Below are 15,627 nucleotides of genomic sequence, written 5' to 3' on the forward strand. Positions count from 1 at the left end.
GCTTGCAAGTGTTGAGTTTCGGAGAGAAAAGAGCAGTACGTGGCATGTGGCCTCAAATTTCCAAACACTTTGAAAATTCTCCGTGAAGTCCAAATTTGAAATTGCAATTTGTGTTTGCTCGCAGTGAACATAGTTTGATGCGCTCCCCATGATATCAAGCGAATGGCCGAGGGCCCTCTTGACTGGTGTGAGTTGCCAGTGTGATGCAAGCCAGATATTGATTGATCGAAGAAGGATAGATTTACCATCACTGTAGATAAGAGTCATACTGTAGCTCAGTTGGTTAGAGCATTGCTCGCGAATAGCAAGGCCCCTGGTTCGAGTCCCGGTGGTGTGACTGATGATTTTTTCTTTCTTTCATATCTGGCTTGCAAGTGTTGAGTTTCGGAGAGAAAAGAGCAGTACGTGGCATGTGGCCTCAAATTTCCAAACACTTTGTAAATTCTCCGTGAAGTCCAAATTTGAAATTGTTTTATTATTATTATTATTATTATTTTAATATGGCAATAAGTAGGACGAGCTGAAGCGACATGTGGACTACTTTATTAACAATGTAAGCGATGGAGACGATGCAAGAAACAACCTAAAGGGTAAGGAAAAATACATGTAAGAAGAAAAAGGGCAATGGAAAAAAAAATAGATGATTCGAACAAGTTTTCGTACAACACTCTTCAGGAATCACCGTTGTACTAAAGAACAAAATGAGAACAAAGGAAATAATATAGCAATCAAGGTAGGGTGACACGATACGATGACAGCACTGGAATATCGAGGTGCGAATTCTCACAAAAGTGTGCAGAAAACAAGGGTATACAAGTAAGAACTAAGCGTGACAAGTGTGTATCAGCAACAAAAACAAAAAAGTGAGAATGAATGATAATAATAACAATAATAAACAAGAAGGTGACAAAACACATTTAGGCACAAGTGGCAACAACGTTGCCACACTACACAACAGAACATTATTTGAACAATTTTAGGGTAATAACACTATCTTTCTGGACACACAAATTCGGTGCGCTGACAAACAGCTTCCAAAACTTGTAACTGCAAAAGATAACCATGACGAGCACGGCATAAAACAGAAAAACAGGAATCAGAATAAGTACGACAACAGTCAGTACAAGAAACTGATTGTATTCTGAAGACTTGTTATTACGAGACCTAAAATTGTTCACCCTTGTTTTCTGCACACTTTTGTGAGAATTCGCACCTCGATATTCCAGTGCTGTCATTGTATCGTGTCACCCTACCTTGATTGCTATATTATTTCCTTTGTTCTCATTTTGTTCTTTAGTACAACGGTGATTCCTGAAGAGTGTTGTACGAAAACTTGTTCGAATCATCTATTTTTTTCCATTGCCCTTTTTCTTCTTACATGTATTTTTCCTTACCCTTTAGGTTGTTTCTTGCATCGTCTCCATCGCTTACATTGTTAATAAAGTAGTCCACATGTCGCTTCAGCTCGTCCTACTTATTGCCATATTAGAATTATTGTCTCCTTGTCGAATTTTTTAATTATTATTATTATTAATATATACCTGGTGTACCATATACAGTCAACTTCGCTAATAACGACTGTGGATATAACAACAACTCGCGAATAACGACAGAATGTCCATGCCCAGAGCAAAGTCCAATCCAACTGTAATGCATAATGAGTAGGGCTGAAACGATTATACCGAATAATCGAGTACTCGTTTGATAACTCTAACGATCGAGCAATCGTTTAGATTACCGATTACGATTATTTTGCGTTTTTTTTTAATTTGTGTCAAGAAAGTACTGTTAACCCTCGTTTTGTGAAGTTTGAATCAGTTTCCGCTGGGAGTATGCAGTTGCCAGGGGTATGCATGGTTCATGTTCTGAGGTTAAAATAATTGACTTCAAAACTGCCATGTTTCGGAGCTACCCTTTCACTAATGCAGATTTGTTGGTATTATGAAGGCATAGTTTGTGGAAACAGAGTAATGTTTGCGCAGAACTATGACTCTATTTGCTAACGATTATAATCGATTACTCGATCGTTAAGCTAAAGAGTAATTGATACTTGAAAATCCACGATCGTTTCAGCCCTAATTTATTTAATGAGACTTCGGGTATAACGACACTTCGCGAATAAGGACACCTTTTTGATGCCTCGCCGAGCGTCGTTATAAGCGAAGTTGACTGTACGCGGGCCAAAGAAAGTGGAAACCTGAAACACGATCATGGCGATCGGGCAGGACTTTTCGCCTTCATCAAGTTTTCCAGGTACGCGTGCTCGAGTGTAGTCTAGTAGAAATGAAAATGTAGCCACCACGTCCCCGACTTCCACCTCTAAGACAACCTGAAAACAATTCTAAACCTACTTGTACTTCTTGTTGAGCAAAGAAAAAATGCAGTAGGTCTAGCCACCACGTCCCCGACCTCCATCCCTATGCTATGTGGTATCACGCTTAGCCTTAGGACCGGGTTCCACTGCGGCTCCGCTGCTCGTCATCCGCGGCTTGAAATGTCATCATTACCATCGTGACCGCGGCTCGAGCTGGAGCAGCGAGGCCGCGGCTCACCGCGAGCTTTCGCAACGATTCTTGATCAAAAACTGCGAGCCGGTGCACAAATCTATAATACACGTACTTGAAGTAATTGTTATTATTCTAGGGTTTGAGAGGCTATGACTAAGAGAAGGAGCCAATATTGCAATAATGACGTGGGCGCCTGCTGTGAGCCTCTCATCGTCTCGACTCCAGGACGACAACACTGCACTGCATAAAGAGCACACGTGACGTCGGTTTTCGGCCTCTTTGGCTTCGTCTACGTGGGGCTACTACATAGTCATTGGAGAATTTGTACACAATCATGGGACATGTACGTACACGTACTACATGTTGTAGGGGGTCCCGAAATTCAAGCTGAGTCGACTGCCTGATCACGGATCGTAGCTGCATTCGAGGGTATAGTGCCTGTTGGCTTGGTAGTGTTGCACACGTAAGAATAACGCGTTGTAGGATCAAGTCCAAGTCTTTAGCTGGCGTTTCCCAATAATAGGGACCTTTCGCATTTGCTACGAATCGAATGCGAAACGAAAGTTTGATTCGGCCCGTAATCGTTTCGTTGAAAACAGAATTCAGGTTTCGCAAGTCGTAATGCAAATGTGCATGGCAACTACGAATACGGCCGGTAGCTTGGCGTATGGGTGTGTTCGCGCACACGTGCATGGATCATGGAATCAAGGGAAAAAATGTGTACCTGGCAAAACATGTGTACCTGGCTAAATAAAATGTGTACCTGACGGATTCGGAGCGTGCCACGAATGAAGAGGCTTCCATTCGTGAAAACGAGCTCTCCGCGGCGACTCTGACGAATCCTCGAACCCAGGTGACGAATCAGCATTCGTTTCGTATCCGTACCCGTGGTGCGAAAGGTCCTTAATGACGTGGGCGCCAACTGCGAGCCTCTCATCGTCTCGACTCGATCAAGAGTCGAGACCGACAACATAGTAATTAATTATTAATGCATGAAGAGTACACGTGATGTCGGTCTTCGGCAGGCTTTGGCTTCATCTACGCGTAGTATACGTGGCCACGCTTTGGCTTCGTCTACGTCACTACTCACTAGTACGTGGCCAAGTAGACGAAGCGCAGCCAAAGTCAAAGCTAAAGGGGCCGAGGAACGACGTCGACATGACGTGTACGTGGGGCTACTGCATAGTCATTGTACGTAACGCGTTGTTCAATCAAGTCCAAGACACTGACTTAGTCTTTAGCTGGCGTGTCCCCATCGCATGGTCACTACCAACCGTGTGTAAAAATATAAGTGGTTGTGGATTCGCCCACATAATAGCATGGCTTTTGGCGCGTATATAAAGGGCTTTGACAGAGATTTATTTCAGTTGTAGCGAGTATCAGTAGCTAACACTAATACTAGTAGTTCCCGAGGCTTGCCTTCCTACTGAACAGATTTCAATTCTTCTCTAGATTTACTGATGGTGTTGCTGTCCCGCTGTAGCTAGGCGAATACACTGATTGTCGCAGTTGAAACTCAAATTCTCTGCTAACTAGTACGAGGCTGCTTGTATCACTGTATGCTGGATTGCTACTCGGCGCAGTTGCTTGGCCATTGTCCTTTGATAACTGCAGCTGCTTGGTTTCTAAAGCCAAGCAGCTGCAGTTGCAGTTATCAAAGGACAATGGCCAAGCAACTGCGCCGAGTAGCAATCCAGCATACAGTGATACAAGCAGGGAAGAAAGAAAAACACTGGAACAGGAAGAATCCCTTAGAATGCAGAATTCGGCAGAAGCTCAGCTAGACGGATCGAAGACTCTCACTACCACGGACGGTAAGGTGAACTTTTAAGACTTGAAAATCTGCTGACTAATTTTGCTGAATTATCCCGTTGTTCTCAGTTATTTTTGCGCACTAAAGCAAAGTTTCGTTGCGTTGCTTGTGTCGGGACTATCACACTAGGTTTTGTCGATCATCCTTAGCTCTAGCACTGCGTAGATGTTCACTTCAAATGCATGTGCAAGCATTTGTGGGATATGAATAAAAATGGTATGTTCAGTTTTCTGTGTGCACCCCCAAACTGGGCCAAAGCAATTTTGTCCGACAAGGCTTTATGGCCCAGTATCTGCAATACTGGACCTTAGTTAGGGCTATTCTTCACAAAATGACGTTTTTCTGCTTTTGTCATCTAGAGGTATCTAGTGATCAAAAGGCAAAGTATTAGACGGAACAAATCAATATCGATGACCCAGAAGCTTCTTAAACAAACATACATGTAGGTACATGTCAGGAAATACAACAATTTATCACAGCGTTTTCCACATCGAAATACATTGTGTTACAAAAGGCAGTGAATAAATCAGCCATCCAGTTGTTGTTGCACAACAACTCTCGGGCAACCTCTGGCGTAGAGCATGGATGGTCTTGATCCTCATCACTCCGCACCAATTAAAATTTCTTGAACACCATCCCAAGTCTGCTGAAAACTCACAGAAGCACAGAAGTGCAGAAGCCTGACCAACAAGTGTATTATTCGTCAGCCCACGTTTATTGTCTGCACAGGAGCCGGGGCGATATACAGCACATACACTGATCTGTGTGCCATGTGGTTCAGTTATGATAATCCAGAGCATATCCTGGTCGGTGCAGTCGGTGTCCAGCTGTCTATCTGGTAGGCCAGCCTTCACCCAGATTGCAATCCCACCACCATAGTAATAATTATTATGCTGTCCTGTCGCGCTATAGCACATTATCAGGTTTTGTTGTTGTTGTTGTTGTTGTTGTTGTTGTTGTTGTTGTTGTTGGTTGTGACGGTGGTGGTGGTGGTGATGGTTGTGATTTTTATTCAGTTAGAAAGCCCTGGCTGCATCAATGATGTGCATGCATGCACATGCCATGCAGGCTGTTTCCCGTGTGTCACGTGATCGTCGCCTTTGGAGTCGACCAATGACATTAGGGACCTTTCGCACCCCGCGTACGGATACGAAACGAAAGCTGATTCGTCACCTGGGTTCGAAGATTCGTCAGAGTCCCTGCGGAGAACTCGTTTTCACGAATGGAAGCCTCTTCATTCGTGGCACGCTCCGAATCCGTCAGGTACACATTTATTTGGATAGATACACATGTTTTGCAAGGTACACATTTTTCCCTTGATTCCATGATCCATGCACGTGTGCGTGTAAAAACCCGTAGGTCTACGCCAAACTACCGGCGCCCGCGGCCGTATTCGTAGTTGCCATGCACATTTGCATGACGACTCCCGAAACCTGAAATCTGTTTTCAACGAAACGATTACGAACCGAATCAAACTTTCGTTTCGCATTCGTTTCGTAGCAAATGCGAAAGGTTCCTGTTATCAAACTGCACCGGCTGGAAAGCGCGGTCCTGCCTGCTCAAAAGTCAAAGGTGATGGAACTGGATCAACCGCCCGTCGTCAAGTGACGACGGGTAGGAACCGATTCGACTTGACGATGGGCAGGAACGGATTCCAGTTGACTCAAGCCTCTTGTACGGGCAAAAATACAATCTTGATCAATAATAGAAATGAAACTAAAACCCAATAACAATTTTAAAATGTAAAGAATTCAAACAAATGAAAAGAACCCAAAGTTAAAGAAAAGAACCCAACCAGCTGCACACGGAGCGCACAAGAGGCAACAGCATAATAAATAAGTAAGCTTCCTCAAAAACCTATCCGTGAAACCATTAATTTAGACCGGAACTTGGACCTCCGACACATCTAGTGCAGCAGACGAAGCACCAGCCTCCAGAACTACGGGACGTGCGAACAGCTTCCTGCAGCCTCGAAGACACATAATACAAGACCTAAGTAGCGAGAAAGACAACTTACATCGAATATAGGCCACGACGTGACAATACTGCTCGGACTTCTTTGCTGCCAGAAGAGCGACCACCCTTGCGTATAATGCCGATGTCGCCTTCCCCATCCCTTCACTTGCCGCCATCGCCACTGGAACAATGCCTGCTCCACGTTCCTCACCCGTTCCTCAGAATGTCGTATTTTCTCCTCTCTCGTGGCGTTGGTACACAGTGGCACGTGGTGCAGATCGATTTGAGCGAGCATATGGGTGACCATGCATGATGAGTGTACGCTGCAGTACACTGGTACAGGTTCCTGCACCAGTACGAGGGCAGTACATACCGCGGAATCCAGCCCGCGCCGTGATACCGGCAAGGGCCGGCTGGATGAACAGCAGTCGAATATGAGTGACTGGAAGTGCAGGTTCCTGCACGAGTATGAGGGCAGTACCGCGGAATCCAGCGCGCGCGGTGATAGCGGCAGGGCTGGATGAACAGCGGTAGATCCTTCTTCCCAAACTGGTCGAGTTTGAGTGACTGGAACGTGTGCACCCAACTTCCCAAGCCAAAGTCTCTTTCAAGTCTTTGGGAAAGTTAATGAGCATGCATGCACGCGTTTTCCGTTGTCCTTGTATTTACGGAATACGCACCAAGTAGGTTCGTGAGCCAATGAACGCAGTGGATTCCGTTCCTGCCCGTCGTCAAGTGACGACGGGCAGGAACGGAATCCGTTATGAGGGAACACCTGCAAAGCTTCCATCCCACTGCTCCTGTGGCCATGAAATCAATGTGTTGGACTCGCTTTCATGTCCCCGTGGAGGTTTCCCGTCGATACGACATAACGCTAATCGGGACACAACTGCCCAGTTGTTGGATCAGGAGTGCTCGAAAGTCTCCACTGAACCTGTGTAGCAGCCGCCGACTGGTGAGCAGTTCTGAGTTGAGATATCGTACTGCTAATGTGGAGAACAATGCACGACTGGATGTGGCTGCCAGTGGTTTGTGCGGCAGTCGATTTGAGCGAACCCTTCTTGATGTTCGGGTGTTCAACCCATATGCTCGCTCAAATCGATCTGCACCACGTGCCACTGTGTACCAACGCCATGAGAGAGGAGAAAATACGACATTCTGAGGAACGGGTGAGGAACGTGGAGCAGGCATTGTTCCAGTGGCGATGGCGGCAAGTGAAGGGATGGGGAAGGCGACATCGGCATTATACGCAAGGGTGGTCGCACTTCTGGCAGCAAAGAAGTCCGAGCAGTATTGTCACGTCGTGGCCTATATTCGATGTAAGTTGTCTTTCTCGCTACTTAGGTCTTGTATTATGTGTCTTCGAGGCTGCAGGAAGCTGTTCGGACGTCCCGTAGTTCTGGAGGCTGGTGCTTCGTCTGCTGCACTAGTAGTAGTATTAGTAGTAGTATTTATTATAATTATTACTAGGGCAATCCCCACAGACTGTGAGTCTTTTTACAGGGTACCCTAGGTAAGTGCGTGAAATAGAGCTGAATGAAGAAAGCCCCAAGTGTGTGAAATAGAGTAAAGAAAAAAAGAAAACGGTGGCTGCATACTGTGCCATTATGTGTTGCAAAAGAGGCTGCGAAGAGTACTGTTGAACATTGCAAAGGAGGCTGCCTGGCGGCATGCTGCTGGAAGCGAATTCCACCAGTCAGCAGCCAGGTAAGGCAAAGCATAGAAACCGTACCGTGACGAAGCATTAGGCAGGGCTAAAGCCAGGGCGGATTGTCCCCTGGTCAAGGCATTGCCATTGGTATGGTTGCTATTTGATCTAAGTACAAAAAGCTCGGCAAGTAGAGGGCTGCGGCGGCCATGCACACATTTATAGACAAGGCAAAATATCTTTAGGCTATAACGGATGGCGACAGGAATAATTTTGTGGCGTTGACAAATGGTGGCGGTTGGGTGGCATGGTGGGTAGCCAAATGTTATCCTGAGGCTACGTTTGAAGCATCGAATGAGTGTGTTGTATAGGGTTGCTGATATCGTGTGAACGTAGCAGTTGCTGGCGTACTCCATGGTGGATTGGATAATGCTTAGGTAAAAGGAACGTTGTGCCTGGGTGGTGATGTGATGTCGTATTCTGCGGAATGCGGCCAGCTTACGGTTGACGTCAGCAACAACTTTCCCGACCTGCTCCTTGAAGGCAAGGTGCTGGTCGACTAGCACTCCAAGGTAACGGACACACTGGGAAGGGGATACTGGGAAGTTACCACAGATGACAGTGAAGGTAGGTGGAAATGGGGTTGTCTTCCGGCGGACGATTAATAGTTGAGTTTTTTCGGGGTTCAGTAGGAGGCCCAGTTCCGTGAGGTGTGATTTAACCGCATCGAAGCTCTCTGACAGTCGGCCCTGTATCGTGTTGATGCAGCTGCTCGATGTGTAGAGTCCTATATCGTCGGCGTAGAGTATGTTAGATGTGTGAGTTGGTGTGACGTCTGTTACGTGTCTTGTGTAGATTGTGAAAAGAACGGGGCCCAGGACAGAGCCTTGAGGTACCCCTCGACTACAGGTCACGGAGTCGCCGGATGTTTTTGTGGAGGGGTTCGTCACTATCTGTCGACGAGCGCTTAGATAGGAGGCGAACCAAGACAGTGCTGTGCCACAAATACCGCAGGAGTAGAGCTCGTTGATGAGTGGCTGGTGCTTGACCCGGTCGAACGCCTTGCTCATGTCCAAGAATAACACTCCGGTGTTCTGACCGTCATTAAGCGGTGTTGCCACTTTGATATAGCCAGTGAAAGTGCATCCTCTGTGGAATGATCAGAGCGGTAGGCGAACTGTTGGGGAGGAAGAATGTTGAGCTCTGGGTGGGTGTTGATATAGCGCTGCAGTTGATGAAGGACGATCTTTTCTAGAAGCTTGGATACGATGGGGAGTAGAGATATGGGGCGATAGTTAGAGGGACATTCTGGATTGCCTTTCTTGAAGAGGGGGAATACAGACGCTACTTTATATATGTCTGGAAAGGAACCGAGGGAGAGTGATTCGTTGAAAATGAGACAGAGGGGACCGGCTAGTTCTTCTGCACAGATCTTCAGAGGAAGGGGTGGGAGTTCGTCGGATCCGGTGGATTTGAAAGGGGAGATCTTCTTGAGGAGCTTGCAGACTTCAGTGGTAGTGACAGGGGTGAAATTTGCGAAACTGGTGAGCTGTCGGGGGCCTTGGGGGATTTGCAGGGAAGGGGGTCGCTCTGGGTCAGAGACGACCGATCCAAAGAAGTTGGTGAGGCTGGAAACGTCGGCTTTGAGAGGTGTTGGAGTGGTGTTCCGACCAAGGAGTTTGTTGAGCAGTTTCCATTGGCGGCGAGGATCATTTCGGCAGTCTGAGAACTCCCTTACTAAATATTGATTCTTTAGGCGTTTGTTAAGCAGCGTGCCTTCTCTTCTTGCTGCACGGTACAGTTGCAAGAGCTGGGTGTCAGTCGGGTTTCTCATAACCCCGCGGTGAAGATGTTTGCGACGGTGGAAGAGATTTGTTAGCGCTGGTGTACACCACGGGGATGGGTTAGGTTTCCGTGATTTCTGACTGCGACAGGGCCGTAGTGGACACAGCGTGTTTACGGCCAACAGGACGCTGTCGCGAAACGCTGATGCTGATTCATCCAGCGATTGGAAGGTGCCGCTCGTCGATTCGGCCACATTCTTTGCGATTTCGGTTTTCAGCATATCAGGGCTGATTGAAGACAGAGGTGGTCGGCGGATATGTCGTATCCCTGTAGTTGCGGGTGATGAAGCTCTACCAGGGGCGCTGTAGGAGAAAGTTACAAGGTGATGATCACTGACGTCTACTACGGGATGTACAGCTTGGTTCCAGATGAAAGCTCTGGAACTGCCTGGCGCACGACCTAGCAACTGTTGATCGACCAGTACAACGTCTAGACATGATTGGCTGGGGAATCGTGTGGGAGAGGAGATTATGTTCTCAAGGTGAAGTGAGCTGCAGAACTCTTTGAAATGGTGAAGGTGGGATGTGGGTGGTGTTCGCAGTGTGTCACAGTTTAGGTCACCCAGAACAATCATCGGTGCACGTGGGTTGTAGAGATGATCGGCGGTATCTGTAAGAAGCTGCCAAAAGCCCACAGTGTTGTTTGGGGGCCTGTAGACACAGGTCAGTGTAAGCTGGTCAGTTTTTGTGGTCTGCACCACAATGCACAAGACTTCAAGCTGGTTTGGATTTGGGAAGGTGATGGCAGTGACAGTGAGTGAGTGCCTGACATAAAAACATATTCCTCCACCTTGCTGGCTGGTCCTGTCAGATCTAAGTATAGAGTAGCCAGGTATTACAACTAGTGCATCGCTTATAGTGTTATTGAGCCAAGTTTCAGTAATGGCTAATACATCTAGGTTAAAATTATGCAAAACGTGGTGGACTTCTTCAACTTTGTTCCTGAGGCTGCAAATGTTGAGGGTTCCTACATTAAGGCTAGTGTGGGGTAACTTACAAGTGTTTGATGGAGGAGGAGGGGAGAGTGGTGGCTGCACGCCTGTGGCTGTAGACCGGTTAGAAGCTGCCCTTGCGTCTGCGGATCCGCTTGAGGAGGTTTTCGACCTCTTTCGCACTGGCTTCGTTAGCCCACGTGACCTGTGGGTCTGTGTCGTTGTTCTGGCATTCCGAGGTGGCACTATTACCTGGGCGAAAGGAGTTCTTTCCCCTCTTCACTGGAGTAAAGCCATCGTCTTCAGTGTCCGGTGATGGGTGTGTGGTTTTCCCCCTGGAGGTGGCCAGAGCAGTCGTCGGCGTGACTGGGGTGCAGGCGACTGTGTTGGCGGCTGGCGACGCTGCTGGCTTCGCTGGGGTCAAGCTTGTGTGCGGTACTGCGGCTGCGACCACCTCAGTGCTGGCAGGTGGTGCGCGTGCGGTTGAACTTTGCAGGGCTTGACTGTACGTGTTTGGTGGTGGTACCTCAGTGCTGGCGGGTGGTGCGCGTGCAGTTGGACTTTGCAGGGCTTGACTGTACGTGTTTGGTGGTGGTACAGCTACAACTACCTCCGTGCTGGCAGACGGGCCTTGACTGCACGCCTCCCCAGCTGGTGGCGGTGTGCATGTCGTGGATGTCTCAACTACCTCTGTGCTGCCAGGCGGGCCTTGACTGCACGCCTCCCCAGCTGGTGGTGGTGGGGCTCGCCCTGTACGGGGTGGTGCACGTGCGTTTATGCCCTTATTTGGGCATTGTGCTGCGAGGTGGTCAGGGTTGTTGCACACATTGCAAGTACGCACCTGGCCATCGTAGCGTACGCGTACAGTCAGCCCGCCCTGGGTTTTTATGACGGACGGGATGTGGGTGCCCTTGCTTAGCTTGAAGGTCAAATGTCGTATACCCGTAGCAACTCTCAAGCCAGATTTCGTGACAATGTGCCCATGCCGTACTCCCTGCGTGCCTGCGCATGTCCCGTACCCCGCCAAACCGACAATGAGATCTTGGTCAGAGACCCAGATTGGTGCATCCAAGACTCTGATTTCAACCAGGGGTTCCGTGAAAAAATGGACAAGAATGGCGGTTCCACTAGATGTGTCGGAGGTCCAAGTTCCGGTCTAAATTAATGGTTTCACGGATAGGTTTTTGAGGAAGCTTACTTATTTATTATGCTGTTGCCTCTTGTGCGCTCCGTGTGCAGCTGGTTGGGTTCTTTTCTTTAACTTTGGGTACTTTTCATTTGTTTGAATTCTTTACATTTTAAAATTGTTTTTGGGTTTTAGTTTCATTTCTATTATTGATCAAGATTGTATTTTTGCCCGTACAAGAGGCTTGAGTCAACTGGAATCCGTTCCTGCCCATCGTCAAATCGAATCGGTTCCTACCCGTCGTCACTTGACGACGGGCGGTTGATCCAGTTCCATCACCTTTGACTTTTGAGCAGGCAGGACCGCGCTTTCCAGCCGGTGCAGTTTGATAACAGGGACCTTTCGCATTTGCTACGAAACGAATGCGAAACGAAAGTTTGATTCGGCTCGTAATCGTTTCGTTGAAAACAGATTTCAGGTTTCGCGAGTCGTCATGCAAATGTGCATGGCAACTACGAATACGGCCGCGGGCGCCGGTAGTTTGGCGTAGACCTACGGGTTTTTACACGCACACGTGCATGGATCATGGCATCAAGGGAAAAATGTGTACCTTACAAAACATGTGTATCTATCCAAATAAATGTGTACCTGACGGATTCGGAGCGTGCCACGAATGAAGAGGCTTCCATTCGTGAAAACGAGTTCTCCGCAGGGACTCTGACGAATCCTCGAACCCAGGTGACGAATCAGCATTCGTTTCGTATCCGTACGCGGGGTGCGAAAGGTCCCTAATGTCATTGGTCGACTCCAAAGGCGACGATCACGTGACACACGGGAAACAGCCTGCATGGCATGTGCATGCATGCACATCATTGATGCAGCCAGGGCTTTCTAACTGAATCAAAATCACAACCATCACCACCACCACCGTCACAACCAACAACAACAACAACAACAACAACAACAACAACAACAACAACAACAACAACAACAACAACAACAACAACAACAAAACCTGATAATGTCCTATAGCGCGACAGGACAGCATAATAATTATTACTATGGTGGTGGGATTGCAATCTGGGTGAAGGCTGGCCTACCAGATAGACAGCTGGACACCGACTGCACCGACCAGGATATGCTCTGGATTATCATAACTGAACCACAGGGCACACAGATCAGTGTATGTGCTGTATATCGCCCCGGCTCCTGTGCAGACAATAAACGTGGGCTGACGAATAATACACTTGTTGGTCAGGCTTCTGCACTTCTGTGCTTCTGTGAGTTTTCAGCAGACTTGGGATGGTGTTCAAGAAATTTTAATTGGTGCGGAGTGATGAGGATCAAGACCATCCATGCTCTACGCCAGAGGTTGCCCGAGAGTTGTTGTGCAACAACAACTGGATGGCTGATTTATTCACTGCCTTTTGTAACACAATGTATTTCGATGTGGAAAACGCTGTGATAAATTGTTGTATTTCCTGACATGTACCTACATGTGTGTTTGTTTAAGAAGCTTCTGGGTCGTCGATATTGATTTGTTCCGTCTAATACTTTGCCTTTTGATCACTAGATACCTCTAGATGACAAAAGCAGAAAACGTCATTTTGTGAAAAATAGCCCTAACTAAGGTCCAGTATTGCAGATACTGGGCCATAAAGCCTTGTCGGACAAAATTGTTTTGGCCCAGTTTGGGGGTGCACACAGAAAACTGAACATACCATTTTTATTCATATCCCACAAATATTTGCACATGCATTTGAAGTGAACATCTACGCAGTGCTAGAGCTAGGGATGATCGACAAAACCTAGTGTGATAGTCCCGACACAAGCAACGCAACGAAACTTTGCTTTAGTGCGCAAAAATAACTGAGAACAACGGGATAATTCAGCAAAATTAGTAAGCAGATTTTCAAGCCTTAAAAGTTCACCTTACCGTCCGTGGTAGTGAGAGTCTTCGATCCGTCTAGGTGAGCTTCTGCCGAATTCTGCAGCCTCGTACTAGTTAGCAGAGAATTTGACTTTCGATATTCCAGTGCTGTCATTGTATCGTGTCACCCTACCTTGATTGCTATATTATTTCCTTTGTTCTCATTTTGTTCTTTAGTACAACGGTGATTCCTGAAGAGTGTTGTACGAAAACTTGTTCGAATCATCTATTTTTTTCCATTGCCCTTTTTCTTCTTACATGTATTTTTCCTTACCCTTTAGGTTGTTTCTTGCATCGGCTCCATCGCTTACATTGTTAATAAAGTAGTCCACATGTCGCTTCAGCGCGTCTTACTTATTGCCATATTAAAATTATTGTCTCCTCGTCGAATTTTTTTAATTATTATTATTATTAATATATACCTGGTGTACAATATACAGTCAACTTCGCTAATAACGACTGTCGATAGTAGAAAGTATTATGGGCACACCATATCACTGACGTCATCGATGACGTCATAGCGATTTAACCCTAAAAACCGGGGCGTTTTAACCCTATTTTTTTGCGATTTACGGTAAATTTTTGCGATTTAACCTAAAATCGGAGCGTTTTACACATGACGTCATCGATGACGTAATGCGATTTAACCCTAAAAACCGGGGTGTTTTAACCCTAATTTTTGCGATTTAACCCTAAATCTGTACGTTTAACCCTAAAAATCGCGGCATATTAACCCTAATAATCCCGGTAACCCTAACCCTATCACCATGACGATAACCCTAACCCTAGGGCTATCACCATGGCGATAACCCTAATATTCCTGACGATGATAACCCTAACCCTATCAACATGACGATAACCCTAACCTTAGGGCTATCACCATGGCGATAACCCTAATATTCCTGATAACCCTAACCCTATCACCCTGATGATAACCCTAACCCTAGGGCTATCACCATGACGATAGCCCTAATATTCCTGATAACCCTAACCCTAACCCTAGGGCTATCACCATGACCATAACCCTAATATTCCTGATAACCCTAACCCTAGGGCTATCACCATGACGATAACCCTAATATTCCGGATGATGATAACCCTAATAATCCTGGTAACCCTATCACCATGACGATAACCCTAACCCTAGGGCTATCACCATGGCGATAACCCTAATATTCCTGACGATGATAACCCTAACCCTATCAACATGACGATAACCCTAGGGCTATCACCATGGCGATAACCCTAATATTCATGATAACACCATAACCCTAATAATCCTGACACCATGGCCATAACCCTAATATTCCTGATAACACCATAACCCTAATAATCCTGACACCATGGCCATAACCCTAATATTCCTGATAACCCTATCACCATGACGATAGCCCTAATATTCCTGATAACCCTATCACCATGAAGATAACCCTAATATTCCTGATAACCCTATCACCATGAAGATAACCCTAATATTTCTGGTGACTATAAACCCAACAATAACCCTAATATTTCGAGAGACGATAACCCTAGTAGCCCTCGTAACCCTATCACCATAACAATCCTATTGCCATGTCAACTCTACTCTTTTTATGTGTGCAGGTACTACAGATCACAACGACAACAACAACACTCAGCAAGCCCTAATAATCATCTTATGTGTGTACAAGTCCTATATGCCCTATTAGCAAATCTTGTTGTTACGTACACAGATCCTATCGTTATTCATCTTATGTGTGTACAGGTCCTATATACCCTATTAGCAAATCTTGTTGTTATGTATACAGATCCTATCGTTATGCTAACACAATCACCATCGCAACCCCATCAACACTTTGATGACGACCGTAATCACCCAATCACCATCACAT

This window comes from Sycon ciliatum, chromosome 1, assembly GCF_964019385.1.
Source record: "Sycon ciliatum chromosome 1, ocSycCili1.1, whole genome shotgun sequence".
Classification (NCBI taxonomy): domain Eukaryota; kingdom Metazoa; phylum Porifera; class Calcarea; order Leucosolenida; family Sycettidae; genus Sycon; species Sycon ciliatum.